The sequence below is a fragment of the Dermacentor andersoni genome, chromosome 3 (genome assembly GCF_023375885.2).
Source record: "Dermacentor andersoni chromosome 3, qqDerAnde1_hic_scaffold, whole genome shotgun sequence".
In the NCBI taxonomy this organism is placed as follows: domain Eukaryota; kingdom Metazoa; phylum Arthropoda; class Arachnida; order Ixodida; family Ixodidae; genus Dermacentor; species Dermacentor andersoni.
Genome location: NC_092816.1, coordinates 161,266,093 through 161,285,192, shown reverse-complemented (window position 1 = coordinate 161,285,192; position 19,100 = coordinate 161,266,093). Strand labels below are relative to the sequence as shown.

At 44.3% G+C, this 19,100-nt stretch overlaps 1 protein-coding gene across 1 annotated transcript in view; it reads right to left on the bottom strand.

The window, feature by feature from the left end:
* LOC126524203 (uncharacterized) overlaps positions 1-19,100 on the bottom strand; it is a 101,033-nt gene that overhangs the window by 56,690 nt on the left and 25,243 nt on the right. The gene's annotated exons all lie outside the window — the stretch shown is intronic.

Here is a 19,100-nt window from a genome sequence, read left to right as displayed (position 1 = left end):
TGGCCAGTTTTCTCATCAATTCGGTGCCCGCGCGATTAACTCGAGATGTATTTAGCTGTCACCGTCTATTCAAATGTCACGCCCATCGTTGTTGCTTCGTATATTCAACCTTCCTCGTTTAGACTGATCCAGAGGCCAGGAAAGGGATTCAGTTCGTGGTCAGCTGGTCTGTGTGCACGTGGAGCGAGTTGCGGCCAGAGAAAATACCAATTGCCTTTAATTTTTCTTGTTGTTCCATTATTTCCTCGAGTGACGGCTCACCGCGACGCTGACAGATCCTCGGAACAATATACCCGTGATATGGATTAGATGAGGTGGAAAATAAAATGATTGGAGACAGCATCCATCATCAATCACTGCAATAACCTTTAAACTCACAGCCAATATGACAGTCACTCGTTAATTTGTGTGGTTTTTCCCTAGTTCTACAGCTCTTTTCGTGCAAAATTGTCAACTGGAAACAATAGTCGCAAGGATTTCAGAAATTAAGCGATCTCCTAAGGGAGAGAGCCAAGGCAACAACCAAACGGGAAGGAAAAGCGAAAATTAACAATTGTAACCACTGTTTATGAAAATATTTATGGATCAACATCTTTTTATTTAAAAAGGAAGTAGAGAAAACGCCGCCGGAAGTGGAGGACAATTTCGTGTGTTCTGAATGACGCTTCTACAGTTATCATTTGAGCCGCTTAACGTTGCCATTTCTCTGCTGTGCTTATGTAGATGTTTTTGTAACCTTCCGCGGTGGGCGCAGTACGTGTAGAATCGCAGCTTCCTGCGCCATACGCGGTTGTACGCGGCTCGCGGGCACGCATCGTTACGTAGCTTTCCAAAAAATAACAATACGAGTCGGTTGTGGCACTTGTTAGAGCAGTAAACAAGGGATCCAAAACAACTGAGATTCTTCCGCAAATATATATTTCTGTATATTTCTTCCAGAGTTAATTCAAAAAGCGCTACTATAGTCGGATGCAACTTAAGAGGAAGCTTTAGCTCAGGCCCAACTCCGACGCGGCCTATTCAAATACATGTAAAACGCAAAAACTTTTTCTGAGATAGCCCCTGGACCGATTTTAATAAAGTTTGTTGGATTTGAGAGAGACAGCTAAACTATAGTGACTGTTGCAAACGGAATTTCGATTTAGGGCCTGAATTTTGTTAAAAAGAGTTTCAAATATTCGACAGTTTGAAAAACATAGAAGCAAGAAGTCTACAAATCCATAGCTCTGCATCAAGAACAGATATCGCAGTTCTGTAAACGGCATCCATTAGACCATTGAAAGCGGAAAAATTTTATGTCATTTTATATTTCATGTGAATTTGTTACGGTATTTACAAGGGTTCAGGAAAAGCTGTATTTCCATATTACTATTTTTTTAGATTCATGTGTAACATATCAATTTTGTACGCTTTAGATCTACTATTAGGTGCAATTTACAGAATTGTGATATCATTTCTCGTTGCCGAAAGACAGAGTTGCAAACTTGATAGTCTCGTTTTCTGACAATTTTTGATTTTTGCCAATTTTTAATAAAACATTGACAAGCTAAAGGAAAAATTCGAAGCCAACGGTCACTGGAGTTTAAGTTTTTCTTTTAAATGCAACAAAGCTTGTCAAATTTGGTGCAGTGGTTGCTGAGAAAAACGAATTATCCTTTTACATTACATATATTTAGATAGGAGCACCCGAGCTAAAGCTTCCACTTAAGTCTGCAATGAAGCCCAGCCCACGCCCTCATAACCGCCAGCCACTGCTTCTCCGCGAGGCTGCAAATAATTCGTACTTCAAACTTTTTTTGTTAACCAAATAAGGCGGTAACTATAAAAATAAAATTATTAGCGCGTAATTTTATACCTTTCCCCTCGCCTATTACTGTGGAATGGCGAATACCTAATCCATTATTGAATTGCAATACCATGCTCGCTTCGCTACAACTATTCGCTGTGAAGTTTCACTTCAGTTGCCAGTGAAGTTTCATGAGTAAAACGGGTTCAGCAGTGAAATGAACTGCACAGCAGATTTCGAAGAGTGAAATGCTCAGATTCCATACATTTTGTGCATGTCTGTTGCACACCTCATTGCTTCCGCCGATGAAAAAACTCTTGAAGAATAGCAGACGCTCCGGAGGTATCAAGTACGACGCCATTTTGAAAAGGCCGCATGACAACGATTTTGTTTGCTTCTGTGATTGGCTGGCGGAGTAAGACAACTCCGCGCAGTCCGTGTGCCTTTGTTGTCAGCTGCTGTTTCTTAAAGTTCTATCCCACTAAAGCAATATTTATATTACACGTTCGCTTCTGTACTTGTTCTTGGCAGTTTTATTCCTGCGCTTCTTTCCTGCGCGAGTCCATTTGACGTGGTTCTTTGTTTGCCAAGTAAGGGAGAGGCGTATCGCACAGGCGTACCTGTAAAATACACCTTATTTCATTTCTCTTTTGTGGGTTTACGCGTTTTTATGGCGAATGATGGGCGCTATTCATATTTGTACTAGTCAAGGTACCCCCCCCCCCTCATTTGCACAGAAAAGTTACCTTGGGTTGGGCCCCCCCCCCCCGAAAAAAAAGCCTGCGTACGTGCCTGTTTGTGTTACATGGTTCACTACACCAGGGAAATTCCAGGTGCTTATAATCTGGAGAAGCAGTCAGAACTGGGTTTGATAAGGCTTTCACAATTGATCGAATAAGAAATCTAGCCGCCGTAGTATGTGGTTTCACTTGTAGAACAGGAAGTACTGGGCCGAGAGGTCATGTATTTGCCAGTGAATCGGCAGTTTTATTGAAAAACAAACCTTTATGACCGCGTACCCAAATCAAATGAACACATTGCTTATGTGCAGGGACTAGCAAGTGAAACAGTTTTAGCATAGGCCGATCGCTAGCAGTGGTAAGGGAAGAGCACACAGGTAGTGAGTCAGTAATAAAAGCAGATGTTGCAGTCGTTTGGTCCAACTTACGTAAAACTTTAATTACTGCTATAAACTAAACCAGAAAAACGGGCCCCGCAAAAAAAAAAAGATAGAGCAGTCGAGTCCAAGGCAAAATATTCCAATGCCAGTTTTTTTCGTCTCACTGCGAAGCATCTGTCGCAATGATAATGTTTGTTGCTAGAGTGTTTACATGGCCTTGTAATATGCCGTTTAAGATGCCGTAAGGAAATAGTTTTGCGTGGTTTGTGGTTTGGAAAAATGTCTTCAAACATAATTTTCGGGGAATTTGAATGCGTATTACTGCAAATGCCATCGCGAATTTGTGTATTAAGTGGCTCAAGTAATGTTTGCACAAATATGACCTGTGGTGTATGAAACCTAGGCCAATGAACGGGAAGTAAATTATTCTGGATCAGAGATAAAAATTATTTCAGAACGGCTTAATGGTGATTCAGACAGTCTTAGAAAAGTCGGAACGGTCAGAAGGTAAAATCGGCATAAAATGGCTGGGATTCTCGCTTCCGGGTACAATACGGCGTTTGCAACGTATTTCGGAAGTCCTAAGCCCAGACGTAGTGCCTTTCGTTCTAATAAAATTAGTGGCCGAAGCTTGTGGGCTGGTACACCTGAGAATACAACACGGCCAGATGTACAGTTTGTACATCTACAAAAGTGATTTTCTTCGCATACCTGATATTCGATTGCTCAACTTGCGGAAAATGACCATTGCACGAGCTCCTTTTGTCGGAATATACTCAATATGAGATCACCAGTTGAGAGATCCGTTATGAATAACTCTAAGGTACTTAGTGACTCTACTTGTGGGATATCTTCTAGGTGATAATTAAGTGATGTGTGTACTGGGTCCTTAACAAAAAAAGCAAGGATAGCACACGTATTAGCATTCAAGTGTAAGTGTAAGCTATCCAGCCAGCCTTCCAGTTCCCTCAGATACGACTGCAAAATTTGGTAAAGGGAGTAAATGTCACTAACGGTAGTGTTACGTTTCGCCTACGACGCGCGGTATAGCCGGCGCGGATGCAACGGACGCCGGGGCTTCGTTCAAAGCGGCGGACATTTTGGCCCGTTCGGAGCTGCCGCAAAGCCTCCCCGCCAAGCGCGTCTAGGCGTGTTTCAGTGCCACGTGTCTTCGTGTGTGCGTGTGTGTGTGTGTGCCCACGCTTGTCAAAGCGCGGCAGCCGGGGAGAGGAGCTCCCCAAGTGTGAAGCGAGGAGGTCTGACAGGCGCCGGGTTGGCGGATGCGTCACTACACTCGTCTCAACGTGTCTCTCAGCGTGTCCGTGCCCGCCGTCACGTGGTCTCGTCACGAGGCCTTCCTCTTGCCCTCAACTCCGAGAGTATAAGAGCAGCTGCCCCCGGACGCCGAGAGAGAGGCTCCGATTTCTTCCGTTGAGTTACGTGCTCTCCCGTCTCTCCACTTCGGTCGACCTGACCGCCCGCTCTTTTGCGATGTTAGAATAAACAAGTTGTTCTGTTACCAGTCGACTCATGCTTTGCCGGGACCTTCGGATGCTTCCAGTTGTGCCCCAGGCCGCCAGGCCAACGCTACCCTTGGGGCTTGCGACCCATTTGCAACAACGGGCGTCAGCGCTGAGGATCCAACAGTAGCAAAAAGAAAGCAATGTCGTCAGCATATACGTAGGTACTGACACCTGGATGAACGGGGGTTCTACTGAGCAAAATATTAAACAATACTGGTGAAAGTACTGATCCCTGAGGCACACCTCTCGCCGCCGAGGTCCAGTCTTCCTCTTCTTTTCCGAAGCGAAATTCGGGCAGTTACTTTTGGTTGTTGATGGCGATGGATAACGGCAAACGACCTTTGTAAGATGGGCTGTCATTCAGTATGAATAGAAAAAAGAGCCCAAAGCACAACACATCTTGTTGAAGAAACAGCGCCAACACAGGACAACAACTGAACGACGTAGGTCGCAGAGCTGCGTCATGGGTTTTAGCCGTTGCACCCGTCTTACCTTCTCGCCGTGATAATTCACGAAGTAGCCCCCATGTGTACCCTGCTGCATTACACGTGCGCGTAGGTGGGCAAAGATAAGAATGGAGCGAAACTTGCCTGAATAAACAAAAATGGCGACATTACATCTTGCAGAAATCTAAGTAGGGCCATGGGCAGTTAGCTGATATTGAGTTCTGTGCAGTGTGATGCTGTTGTCGCATCAAGAAAGAAAAAAAATAAAGGTGGCGCGCACACTTATTTTGTGATGATTAGCGACAATATCGTGATTAGCGTTATTTCGTGTGATGAGTGTGTCATTTTAGATATGTTTTCTATGCTGTAATTATTATTTTATTGATCAACGTTTTTCTTAGTCACCCACATTGTGGGATGTATGATGTATGTCCGCATGTAACTTCTTTCACTACAACTTCGGCCACTGCTTATATTCCACTGGGCAAGTGCCAGTGAGTTTGCGCCTTTGTGAATCGAGAACATGGAGCATTGGGTATGTGGAAATGGGCACGTCGTTGGGGTATGTCGCAGATGCCGCTGAGGTATTCGCTTGGGAGTGCATCCCAGTAGACGCAGCACCTATAACATATCAAAAGCAAGTGCGCGGGAGGCAGCGACGTGACGTATGCAATGAAGCACGCACTAGGCACAACTTTGGACGACCATTAGCGTGGAGTCATGTGGCATCGGGGAAGCGCGCTTGTCTCGCAGCCCGGATGCAACTCCCACCCAAACCGAAATGCACCAAATTTTGTTTTCAATTCTATAAATTGACTTTGTTTACAGAAACTTGCCTGAGAAAGCTGGCGTCAATCCGAGCATTTTTGACGTGTTTTTACTCGTCGCGCCGTGGGACATTTTTGGTATGATCTTTCGGTTGCGGCACCGACAACAACGCGGTATTTTCGCGTAATGGGGCATATAATGGCGTCCGCACGGTGGGCCGGAAGGTCAAGAGGGATGATTAGCCCCGTTTACATGAATGTGACAGTGGCGCATCGCATTTCCAAGCGCATTTGGGAAAGGCGATGCGACGCCGTTTACATGTAGCGCATTAACTCTCACGAGAACGTAGCGCCACATGGTGTCGTATAAGGGAAGTGCAGCCGACTTCCGGTGTAACTGGTTTCCGGTAGTGGGCCGAGTGCACGTCGGTGCATGAGTGCCGACCATGGTGCCGACTGTACCGACTACCGAGAGCCTGACGCTTGTGCAAAATTGGGAATGCAGCTTTACGTCTCCCTCTTATGCTACTTTTGTCGGCATGGACTAACGTTGCTGTCTCGCAGCTTCACGAGCGCGGCAGTCCCGCAGCTAATTCCTTCCCATAATTCCTAATGCGACGATCCTGCGTTTACATGCTACGCGAGAGTCGACTCACGCCCGTAAAACTACCCTCGCCTGGCGCATTATTGCGATGCGCCTTCCTAGCGCATTACCGCTGTTTACATGAATGCGATACGATGCGACACTGTCGCATTCATGTAAACGCGGCTATTGACGTGAAAGGCTCTAATACTGGGGTTGTAGGTCCTGAACGAAGAGAGGTAGGCGACGGAGTATCACTAGTAAAAGCAGAAATATGGTAGTCGCAAGCCGAGGCCAAGGTAGCAACAGATATGCCCAGAGGTAGCACTTGAGGGCAGATGCCGAAAAGGACAGGTGGCATTGTCTTTTATACATGCGGCTGTGTGTGGGAATGCGACGTCCTGCGACAGCAGGACGGTGACGTTGCGCGACAAGATGTAATCGCTGTCGGCAACAGGAGTACCGGGCGAAGCGCCGATATATGTCACCGGTCGGTGAGGTAGGTTAATGTAATTGGTGGAACATAGTCGACTCGGCGTAGGATCAGGAGGGCCAACGGCATGCGGTAGGGCAAGTTGGATGACGCCCGCAGAGCAGTCAATAGTTAACACGATACTCCTTAGCGAAAAAACTCGAATAAGAGAAAACAGAGAGAGGCAAAAGGAAAGGAAAGACGGGCGCTGTACTTATAAATGTTTATTCCGAAAACAGAGCATCCTATATACACAAAAACAAACGCATGCACAAATCATGAAACACGCAAAGGACGCCAGTCAGCCGAAGGAATTGTTATCACTTTTAAAGCGTAGCTGTGTATGGGAAACCTATGGCGTCATAGTCGGACTTCGCTAAAAAGGTGCCCATGACATAGCGGGAGAGGGAAAGCAGAGCTAAACGGGGGGAAAGGGGATGGAGTGACCCCTTTGCCCCATCTAGAATGCTATCTTAAACGCGCATCTTATCTCACATGGAGCATTGTCGGCGATCGAGCCACATTGGCATCGACAGGCGCCGGTCCTGTCGTTTGTGTTCTTCTTCTTGAGTCCTGGTCTTCTGCGCCTTGTCTTTACTAATTCAAGCATGAACCAACTAGCCCAAGCAAGAGTTTTAATTGGCGTCGAATTTATCGACGATTGATTCCACCCTGTCACGAAAGAAACAAATGTTATGCTGCGGTTTGCGACCAAGGAACAGTGCCCAGCGATTTAAACGCGATACTAGGATCGCGTGGCTGCCGACACTTCTTGCGCCAGCAAGAAGTGCTGGCAATCGCGTCAACCGTCGAACCAATACAACCAGTTGTCAAAACGTTTGCAGCGTCCGCATCTTGCAGGCGCTGCAAGGGGGTCATACGCCCAATATACGAAGCTTTCAATTGGTGGTTCTGTACATTCCATCCCAGCTACAACCATGGGAAGACCACGAGTAGTGCGTACTCCTGAGGAAGAAGCTACCTGCTGCGAGGGTCCGCGAGAGTTGGCTAGTGAACGGGATCGCCAATAACAGACACATACACACACAGACAGAAACCTCACGCGCGAAAAAAAATGAGAAGCGCAAAAAAAGGAACACTCCTAAAGCATGCTCACCATGCGAAGGACGCAAAAGCAAAAATGAGATGAAAGAATAGTGAAAGAAAATATTTACAATATAGAGTGCTTACGAAATTTGACTTGCATGGCGTAACACTCGGTGTAACTAACACAGCTTCGCTGTTCGACCATCTTCACGGACTGGAAGGAGCGGTCATTTTTATATCCTTAGAAATATCAATTCCGAATCATAAAGCGCAACAGTAGTTTGACTCACGCAGGCTAGACCAGTGGTTTGGGTATGGTAGGCCTCTAGCAGTTCGCAGGCGGTTTTGTTCTTGCTTATGCCTAGAAGCCTGACATAAAAGAAAAAAACAGTGCTTCACAGTCGGGACAAGACCTGAAATGCGCAGACAAGTGCGCAGTCGTAGCCTTCTTTAAAACATTCGTATACTCTCTCATTCGGTCGTTGACGCAGTGCCCAGTTTGCCCAATGTAGCACGTGCTACAGCTGAGCGGAATCAGATAAACCACTCCAATGAAGCAATTCACGTAACGCTTAACTTGCTGTACTTTACACCAGTTCGTAGCGTCACCCGTAATTCGGGGGCACAGACGGGCCAGCTTGTTCGGGACGGAGAAGACCACAGGTACTCCATGCCTGTCCACTACTTTCTTAAGGTTGTGGCTAACACTATGAAGGTACTGGACCACTTGGGCCTTTTTTCGAGCGTTACGCTCGACTTCATCGCCCACCTTAGGTTTTTGTTGCATTTCGGCTTCTCGAGCAAATTCCCCCACTGATGTCACCACTGAGTTAGAGTAGCCGGCTTTTAATAGCCCCACAATCTGATTGTCATCAAAACTTGTCTCGAACCTATGAACACACGATTTCTTAAGCGCACGCCCCAGGCAGATTGTTGCAGTTTTTAGATGTAAATATGTCGTTTTTAAAACTTGTCGATTGGTGCTACTCACCACGGGCTAAAAAAAGGCTGCGGCCATACGATTCCACCCACTCGACAGAAGATCAAGGCATAAGATGAGTTCGTGGGCTCCGCATATACTGAGGTATATGTATAATCTTTGTTTCTTTATTTCCAGGCTCTCGACGTTGCAACAAACACCACCATACTTTTTGCTATCAGCTCATACATGAAGGTCACTGAATGCATGTGATATGGCTGATCTTTTTAAGTTTCTCATTTAAAAGTTCTATAAGGGCTGTCAAGGGTTCCACTACTGACAGCTAATGCGGGACACATAGTTGTGCCTTTATCACTTTCATTAAATTAGCAATGCTCCCGCGAAAAAGGACAGGCACGCTGGACGCCGATCAGGGTTGCAGTGAAACCCAGCCATGCGGGTGTGCCATAAACAGTGGAGGCTTGTTTACATAATTAGACTGTAGGAAATAAAGGCTTCATCTTGTATCATTCTAAAAACAAAGAGAGTTCCAGGCACTCTCTTCGAGGGATTATCTGCTTGTCCCATATTTCACTTTCTTTTCGAGAGTAGATCGAGCCTCTTTGAAGCAGTAGAGTAACTCTTCCTGACAGTTTTATTATGCCACCGCAAGGGAGTGTATGTACTCTTCCACAGAGTGCTGATACTCTCCCCACAAGGGTAATAGTACTCCCCCAGACCGAGTGCTTCTACTCCTCCAAGCCGAGTGTTTCTACTCCCACAAACAGGGTGCTTGTACTCTTTCAGAACAGAGTGCTAGTACTCTTCCCAACAGTGAAAGCACGATGTAGCGCCATGGTCACGTTAGAAGGGATTAGCAATACTTACATGTGGGGAATATTCGATTCCTTCAGAAGCAACTCCTGTCCTTATACTTGGTGAATCGGATGTAATCTGTAGTCGCCGAGTTACTCAAATCAAAAACATTTTTTCTCTTCAAAAGTCAAAATTTTTATTGATCAGTCACAAGACAAACTGTATTATACTTTGAGAAACATACTGACAAACACATAAAATCAGATTAAAATGATACCCATGAACTTTACAACACATCTTGCAATAAAAAATAAGTATATTCTCTAAAGTTTCATCAGTATTAGTGTAGAAATATCCTTTATCTTCAAATGGCTCCACCTCCTCAAAAATAAAGTATACAATGGAAAGTTAAACATAGAACAAATGTGTGAAACTCGCAAAGTATTGACACTACGATCAAAGAGAAATATGCGCCACATTACTGGCTAGCAAACGCATTTCTGGCACAAAACGCATGCACTTATATGGCAGAGGTTACCAGATGAGCTTCTACGCATGGGGTTGGTAACGTACATAAATTGTGCAAGAAACTTTTTTGTGTGCCATATTCTAAGACAGCAGCTCATTTGATAACGTCCTGAACAGTGTATGGATTTTCCTGACTGAGTATACTGTGCATTTAGAAATGTGTTGCATATTCTCATGTGAGGCCACAGGTCTAGCTAGCTTTGCTTATATTTCACATAAAGTTATTCATGTATGCGCTTCACCCCATTGTTTCTAAGGGTGTCTAGTCGTGGTTCTGTAGCAATATCCTGCCTGGTCTCAAAGCGATACAGAGGAATATCATATTTCCTATTCAATTGGCGCCCTGACGAATGTAGCTTCCTGGTGCTGTTGAGATTGATCTGTTACACTTTCTCACAAATAAATAAAATTAACTTTACAATATTAGTGTGTAGTCTGTTACAATATTATGTGGCAAATGAGCATAAAACTGCAAGGAGCATTGGCATTAAAATCATGCGCATCAAATTTGTTGTCATATACAGTATCTTTTCATTCCGCATTACAGTAAGAATGCTATACTTCTCAGGAGCAGCTTGCATAATTACATGATCAGTTATTGTGACTAGTTGAAAATGCAATCTAACTAGAGTTTAGCGTGGCTTCAGATGTGAACCAAAAATCAGATGTGATGAATATGATGCAGCAAAGGCGACATAAGCATAAGTACAGGCAAGGAAGTGCATGAAAAAGACAAACAAAGAAGCAAATAATAAATTGGGAAAGGCTCCATCCTGTCTGACATACCCCTTCCATGCACGCGGATTTTGCATGCGGCTGTGCATATGCTTTCACAATGAACCAACTACCTGAAAGCAAAGCTTTTTTCCTGCTGAAATGGTTAAGATACGCCAAAAAAATATCGCACTTCACAGAATCTTATCTTCGTCTCAAAACAAGTGCATCTGTGTCTGGGAAGATTAATACATCGCCTCACTGTACATTCTATCTTAAGTCCAGAAATTTACCATGTGCAAAAACGCTTTAATTTTATTTTGCCTTATAAAATTATGCCTGCAGAAACCATCAACCTTACGGGTTTTTGCTTGATTAACACTATATATTTCCATCTGCCAAATGAGGAACAAGTGTTCCACTCAGATGCTCTCAGTTCTTTGCATTGAACACATGTCTGCCTCCACTAGCATACTTGGTTGGCAAGTAGATTGAGTCACCCTAATCAAAATATCAAATACCTGCAAGAAGCTACGATCTTATTTTAACAGCAGGAGAAATCATAATTTTATATTTTTAAAATAATCTTAAATTGCAAGTGATTCGGCATCTTCTAAGACCTAAGGTGCGCACCACGGTGTAAACAGTTAAAGGTCTTAATTGCTCCTTGCTTTCGCTTCGGGAGGCACGAGCGGTTCTAGTGAACTGGTTTCGTGAGCATGCACGTAAACGGTTATGACTTCTTAAACATGGGATACTCTGCCCCCAATGCTTCCCCTTTCTTGAACCTAAGAGGAAGCCATACTTCTAAAATTAGGTATAAAACATTGATAAAATGGAAGACATGAAAATCTGTCCGCTTCATGTTAGCATTTGAAATACAGAATAACAGTGGTTCGTATTTGCACCCATGCATTCACGTGTTGTTAAATTATGTTAGCAGCAAATTAAGCATGAGCTGTTACTTTTTATAGTGAACACAGGCACCGTGCTCAAAGCATGTATGTATTATGTCACTAAGCAAATGTACAATTTCATTGTACCATATTTTTATCACATGGATATATCTGTTGAGAGGCAAGACAAAAAGCAGTCACTTCTCACAAACCTAATCAGCTTTTTTTAAGAACACAGTTTTAACTTTTCAATGACACTTTCCCCTACGTGTTTGTCTCCAGAGAGCATACTTGATCTTGACTTTCCCATCAGAGATATTACGTAAAAACACCATGTTAAGATGAATACCTAGAGCACGTGAGAACTTTCATCTTGGTGTCACATACTGTATTTTGAAAGTTTTGTTGACATTCAGTGAAATGGTACACTCAATATACCTACATTCTAGTTTTCTCGTCCAAATTGCATGTTAATGTATTTTGATTCTTCGGCGTGCGCTCCTCTGCACTGCATGGAGTCGCCCTTGGCTGGCTCTTTGACATCCTTGTGTCCTTGCCTTATATAAAACTGGTACCTGAAAAATATCGTGTGCAAAAGTAAACACGAGAACATGGTGTAAAACAACATCAAGACAGTCAAGAAATAAGGTCACGGCGCTAAAAGAAAGCCTTAGCTCTTAGTCTTCCTACTGAAATGCATGCGAAACATCTAAATGACCGCAACAGTCAACTGCTAATCTAGATTTGAAGAAAAAAGAAATAGCCGACAGTTCATCCTCGTTCAGTACCAATGTTACAATACTACTAATGAATAGAATATTGGTCATTGTCAGATGTAGTAAGCCTTTCATTAGTCTGGTGTTTCGTAAACACCACTTGTGACACATCCTAAGCACGTGCCCAGTGTGCCCCCCGCACAATCTCTGGTAGTGCTACTGCTCAAGCCATAATTTAAGGATCATATCTGCAAACATGATACTCAGTAGAGATGAAAATATGGTCCTCCAGATCAATGGATATGACTGGATGTGCCTATAAGAACGGGTAACAAGGCTTCTTATGGCAAGCTTTCCAACATTTCAATACTAACAAGAAACAGTTCACTGCGGCCTGCATCTAAGCTTACTAAAAGGCATGAACTTATTTTCATTTATGAGGTGCGCAATGGAGTTCATTTTTGACAGACTCGCCTACTGCTGCAGTTTGAAATCTAGCATTTTACATTCTTGAAGGCATGTAAAAGTAGCATTTAGACCGCAGTTATTAGTTTATTGGACCAATTTGTTTTGTGTACAACAGATGACTGGTAACACAGAATTAAAGGAACGTTTTATTTTGATACTTTCTTTCTCCACTAAAAATATTAAAGCGATAAACATATTTTGATCTTCCATGCAGTAACAAAATGCACACATTACGCTTGTAACCCCCAGAGGAAGGGTGAAACGCGTCTCAGTTTCAGAAAAGTCTTCATTGCGAGCAGCGTAAGCCCCAGGAGTCTGCCTATGCAAAGGAAGGCGATGCAGCGGTTTTCTACCGTTGTTGCGATCGTGCGCAGCGATATAAAACGCCCCGAGCGTCATGCAACGCGTCTAAGTTTCAGAAAAGTCTTCATTGCGAGCAGCATAAGCCCCAATAGACTGCCTAGGCAAAGGAAGGCGATGCAGTTGTTTTCTATCATTGCTGTGATCGCGCGCAGTGATATAAAGCGCCTCGAGCGTTATGCAACGCGTCTCAGATTCATATCCAGCGAAAGCCTCGTCCCGCGGGTACCAGGCACAGCATGTACAGCGAAAGAAAGCGCTTCGTACCGTCGGAGAACAGGGCCCGCAACAAGCAAACGATTCGAAAGCACGCGGGTTATGCAGCGACCTTACGGTACTATCGGAAGCTGGGAGGCGTGCGCGTGTTATACTCCTGATCTAGTAACTCTGTACGCTTCGGAAACGGCCTCGTTGCATTCGCTATATTTGACGGTGTTTTCCCCCGTAAAATTTGGCAGGCAGTCTGACAACATTGACCCAAAAAGCGGGCAACAGACTTCTACCACACCAGTCAGAACTCTGCCCTTGCCTAGTCTGTTGTCAATCGCGGCGGCTAAGTGCCGCGACGACTTCCTTGCGATAGCATGTCATACACACAGAATGAGCACGTAAGTTAGAATTCACTTACCGTGGAGGATTTGTTGTCATATCCAACGAATGACGAACGAGTGTCGTGTTTTCGCGGCGACGCGAGATGGCTGACACACGATCTGCCTTGGATGGCCTTCGTTGCTATTCGCTGGACGGATCATTTTTCTCCATTGCTGTGCTGTTCCGCGATATGGTGCGTGCGCACGGTGGGACAACGACTGAAAAAGTAGGGCGATAGCTCCTCTTTTTTTTTTAACTGTGGCTGCCTGCTAGAAGCAAAATGGTGTGTTCTTTGCTTAGCGCGCGTGATTAATACATCGCCATGTTCGGGGCCAGCCTCCTACAGTTGAAGCAGGTGCTTACGGTATACGTTTTGTTCTCTAATGCCTCAAGAGTAGAACGGGTATTCTACTCTCTCTCAGAAGGGCAGAGTGAAAAGCACATCTCACTCCCTTCTTGCTGACGAAGTGAACAATGCATTTTATTCCACTCGACATTTTAGGAGAGTAAAACAACGCTTTGAAGAGTAAATTGGTCTCTTCACTCGTGCGATACCCTCATTAGTTTTCAGAGTATATGGCTGAATCCCGGATTCCTTGTAGTTCTAACGGCAGATATATTTTAATATTCTTTATAACACGTTCAGAGTGTGCACTCGCTCTGAGCAGTTTATAAAATATTATCAGTTGTATCATGTTTTCATTTTCGCATATAACACGGTTTGTTCGTCACGGTAAATAAAACGTAAATTGTTGTAAAGGTAACCGTGTAGTGAGGGTTCCTGTATGAAGTTTAAACAAAAAGGGTTGCTCACCTCGTTGAACTTGCATCTTCTTCACTTTCTTTAGGACTTTTGTCCTTGGCCTCCAATGTACAGAGCTCTATATAATGGTATCGGTAGAACTATATAACAAATGTCATTGCAAAACTTTTACCATTTTAAGGAAAATATATACTAATTGGGAAAACGTACAGCCAAAAAAACGTATGCTTGCTTCAACCTCTTTAATATAAACACGAATGGTTTCTGGCATACTTTCAGTACTGATGACATGGTAATATCATCAAAAAAGGTGTAACACTTGCATAACATACCACAATTTACTGATAAATAATAAATTTACGCGAACATTGATAACTAAGTGCATTTCCGCCTCTCTGCCTTTTCTCATATTTCTTTAACGTCACCTTTAGAGAAATCATCACTGTTTTTGCAACTTGGAAGGGACGCTCCTAGGTATTTTACAGGTTTATACTCGCAGCGGATGTTGGCAAAAGTGCCTAGGGTCAATGGCCACTCGCCATACCAAAACCGCTAACGCTATTCCCTGTTCACCAAGCTTCCTGTGACTTCTCCGTATCTTTAACTACGTTGGCTGGTTCAGGTATACTTTCTTCGGCCGTGCAACAAACAGCTACATCTCCAGCGTAAGCCACAAGTGTCACCTCAATTCACATTAGCCCTAAACCGGCGAATGGTACCATTTTCTGTTATTGATAAACACAAACATTTAACTTAAATTGTACACAACAGAGGACTCACTGGGCACCCTTGGCGCACGGAACGATTCACGTGAATGGAGGCCCCTAATAATTTTATTCGTGATTAACCCTGTTAAGTAGTTGCAATACGCCAAGACCACGCCGTCTGTGGTGATGGGTCAAGGACAGCAAGCGAAATCTCACGGAGAACGCAAGCAAATTCTTTCTCTAGATGGAGCTGGAGAATAGCAACTGCAGCATGTGTGGCGTCACAACATTCCAATATAAATTATAATTGAACGCCCCTATATGCCGCATATCTGATGGGGACCAAGTATTTACTTAATAAAATTTTGCATTCTTCTACCGAATACTTTCATTAGTGTCTTGTAATCGCAATTCGATAATGGCATCGGTCTGTACGACGCAACCATTGTTAGTTTATCTCTTTGTTAAGTGTTTGATATCAGAACAGCGTGGCTTGACAAAAGACGGCGGCAGCGCTTTCTTCGCATATGCTTCGTCGAAAACCACTTTCAAGGAAGGAAACAATATTTTTTATTAATGCCTCATACCGCACAGTATTGAGCCCATCTGCCCCGGCTGACTTAACAAGGTTCAAATTATCCAGCGTCTTTTCTTTTTCAGTGTGGGTTTTATGTGCATCTAGAGTTGTTTTTGTTTGTCGGAGAGACGTCACACGCTTCCTAGAAACATTCATCTTAAGTCGTGTAGATCCACTTGCTAGCAGCAAACAACCTTTCATATTATAATGTTCAAAGAACGCATGACCGATGTCCCTTTTGTAAAGCATAACTCATAAGAAGTACTTAGGCTTTCTCGGATTTTCTTTTTTTCTTCTCGTCATTAGTCGGTCTAGCACGTGAGTGAAATGAGCTAGAACGACTAATGGCTTTTATGTTGACTCGCTTCTTCAATATTTCCCATTGTACACCTATGGTCGGTGTACTGTCTCGTTTACTAAAATGAATTGCTTCCATTACTCACTGGCTAATGATCTCGTCTCTAGGGAGGTGACAGTATACCTTCTGCAATTCTCATTAGTATTACACCATTTCTCATTCATACATCGCATTTAACTATGCGGTGGTCCGAAAGAGGATACGGGCACAACAGCAACTATCATATCTTGGGATCATCTGTAAAGAAGGATATTTTCTATTAAGCCGAGCGGGACTGGCTCCTTGGAAGTGCGTAATCTCACATCTCTCTCCCTTTCGAGACATTCAGCCACGTATTCTGTCATGCTCACCTATTATCTCGTTTAATAACTCACAGCTTTTGTCTCTAATGAGCGTTCCTGTTGACCTATGCTGCCCCTTTAGAACACAGCTGAAGTCGCCTAGCAACACTAGTTGCTTCTGGAGGCTGATTGAACTCTGCGGATTTCTCGACGTAGAGTATCCCTTCCTGAAACCAGCCTGTTCTCTTGGTTGACTGAAGTCCAGTATCGCACTTAATCTCCAACAGAATAAAGGCAACACTGGACTTCAGTCAACCAAGGGAACAGGCTGTTTTCAGGACGGGGTACTCTACGATTAGTGACATCCATGTCATCAACCAAATCGAGAAATCCGCAGAGTACAATCAGCCTCTCTATATGGCTTTCATAGATTACAATAATGTATTTGGTTCTGCAGAGATAGCAGCAGTCATAGGGGCATTACGTAATCACGGAGTACAGACGTTTACGTAAATATCTTGGAAATTATCTACAGAAATTCCACATCTACCTTAATTCTCCAGAGGTAGGATGATACCTATAACGAAAGGGGTCAGACAAGGAGACACAATCTCTCCATATTATTCACCATGTGCTTGGAAGAAGTATTCATGCTCTTGAACTGGGAAGGCTTAGGAGTGACGATCAATGGTGAATATCTCAGTACCTTCGACTTTCAGATGACATTACTCAGTTCAAAACGAGAACAAGGTGAAAGCTGGAGCCAGCGTTTCGACAAGTGGACTTGTAGACGAGCCGTATTTTAAAATACTGAAAGATATCTACAGCGGCTCCACAGCCACCGTAGTCCTCCATAAAGAAAGCAACAAAATCCCAATAAAGAAAGCCGTCAGGCAGGGAGATACGATCTTCAAGGCGACATATGCTTTCCTCGCTACAGTATGTATAGGGGGGGGGTCTTCTAAAGAGGAGAGGGCGTAAGGCGCGTGGGTGCGGCAACGAGCGAAGGTGTGTTAGCAGCGAGGATGTCGAACTGAGAATAAAGGACTGCTGTGCACTAGGCCAGGGACACGGCCGTCTGACAATCACGTGTCAACGCCCGTGTGTCCGTCGCGCACAGAATCCCTCTGTTACCTGTTTCGCTGGTGGTCGTGGGCTATCGTGTCTCTGAAAGAGATGATAGAAGGAGCGGCAGAAACCGGCGCTAGTGAAAAAATACAACAACAAAAGAATAGAAAATGCTGAATTGGAATAAATAAATAAACAAAAGGACAAAAATTACGCACAGAAGAAGAAAAGAACGCTAAGAAACCAAACTAAGCGTTGTTGCCTATAGGTTCAAATTTAGCATAGCGAATAGATTCTAAAGCTCCCTTTGAAACTTTTGTGCCTATTGGTTGCAATGTGTTGAACTTATGGATAAGGTATTGCAGCGAAGTGAGGCAGCCGTTAGATATAAGACGCATCAGCTCACCAAGGAGACGGAAGATGAAGTGGGATGGAGCTCCGGCGGGGGCAAGTCCCAATCCGCGGCTACGACGAAGAGAGGTAGCATTCCAACAACTAGGTGTATTCACTTGGTATTTTACCTTAAGTTTACACTGTACAAAAATGTCTACAAACAGAACGATGTCATACCCGTCGTCGTCGGCCTGCCTGACCGGCCTGGTCTCCCCTGGTGAAGTTGCGCCGTCTGCTGCTGTCTCGTTGCTCACACCTCAAAACTACTCAAACTATTCCTTAAATACGTTTCCCCAGCATTCAAGGGAGCCGCGGACCGGCGGGAGGCGCAGGCTTCTCCACCAATGGGTTATTTTGTTACTCCGACCAATCAGGCAAGCCGACATCATCCAATAAGCGTCAGAGTTTAAGGGGTCAAGAAATGGTCGCGTCAACACTCCGTACACAAAAGCACTCTGACCATAACTAATCAGCTTTTGACAGCCGAGCGTGGGAAGAGGACTCGTCATGTGCACGGGTGACGTCAGGTGCGGCGGCGGCGGCGGCGGCCAGGCGGCAGCACATGCCCGTGTGGCGCCGTCGCGGTTATTTGTGTACGAAGGTTTCCCCCCGCGTCGAGGAGCCCACAAAACTCCCGCAAAGAAAGCAAAGAGGCCCGCGGTATACTTTTTTCGCGACAGTATGATTCTCTGTATTTTATGTCTCGTTCAGAACGGAAATTCGACTCTAAGCTGTACAGTTTAAGTTCATCAAAGCTAGGACCTGGTTGGTTGAAATGCTCGGCGACTGCTTTGGGAAGCTTCAGCTGTGTCCGCGCGATGTCCGTTTAATCTGACGTTCATTGATTGTCCCGTTTCACCGATATATTGTTTCTCACAGAATGAACATTCAAACATCTAAATCACATTCGAACTTGTGCAGGTGAAGCTAGATTTGACTAATATATAACTATTGGCGGTGCTTTTAATTTTAATGTCACTTTGAAGGTGCCTGCAGGTTCTGCAACTGGGGCGACAACATGCTCTTATTACGGGGGAATGATGTTGGCAGACTTTTGCGTGCACTAAGATGTCTTTAAAGTTCCTGTTGCGGCGATAGGTAACCATTGGTACATCCGGGAACGCTTTTCTCAGACGTTTGTTACTTGATAATATTGGGTGGTATTTTCGTGGGAAGTTGTTTATGCTTTGGAGTGCATTAG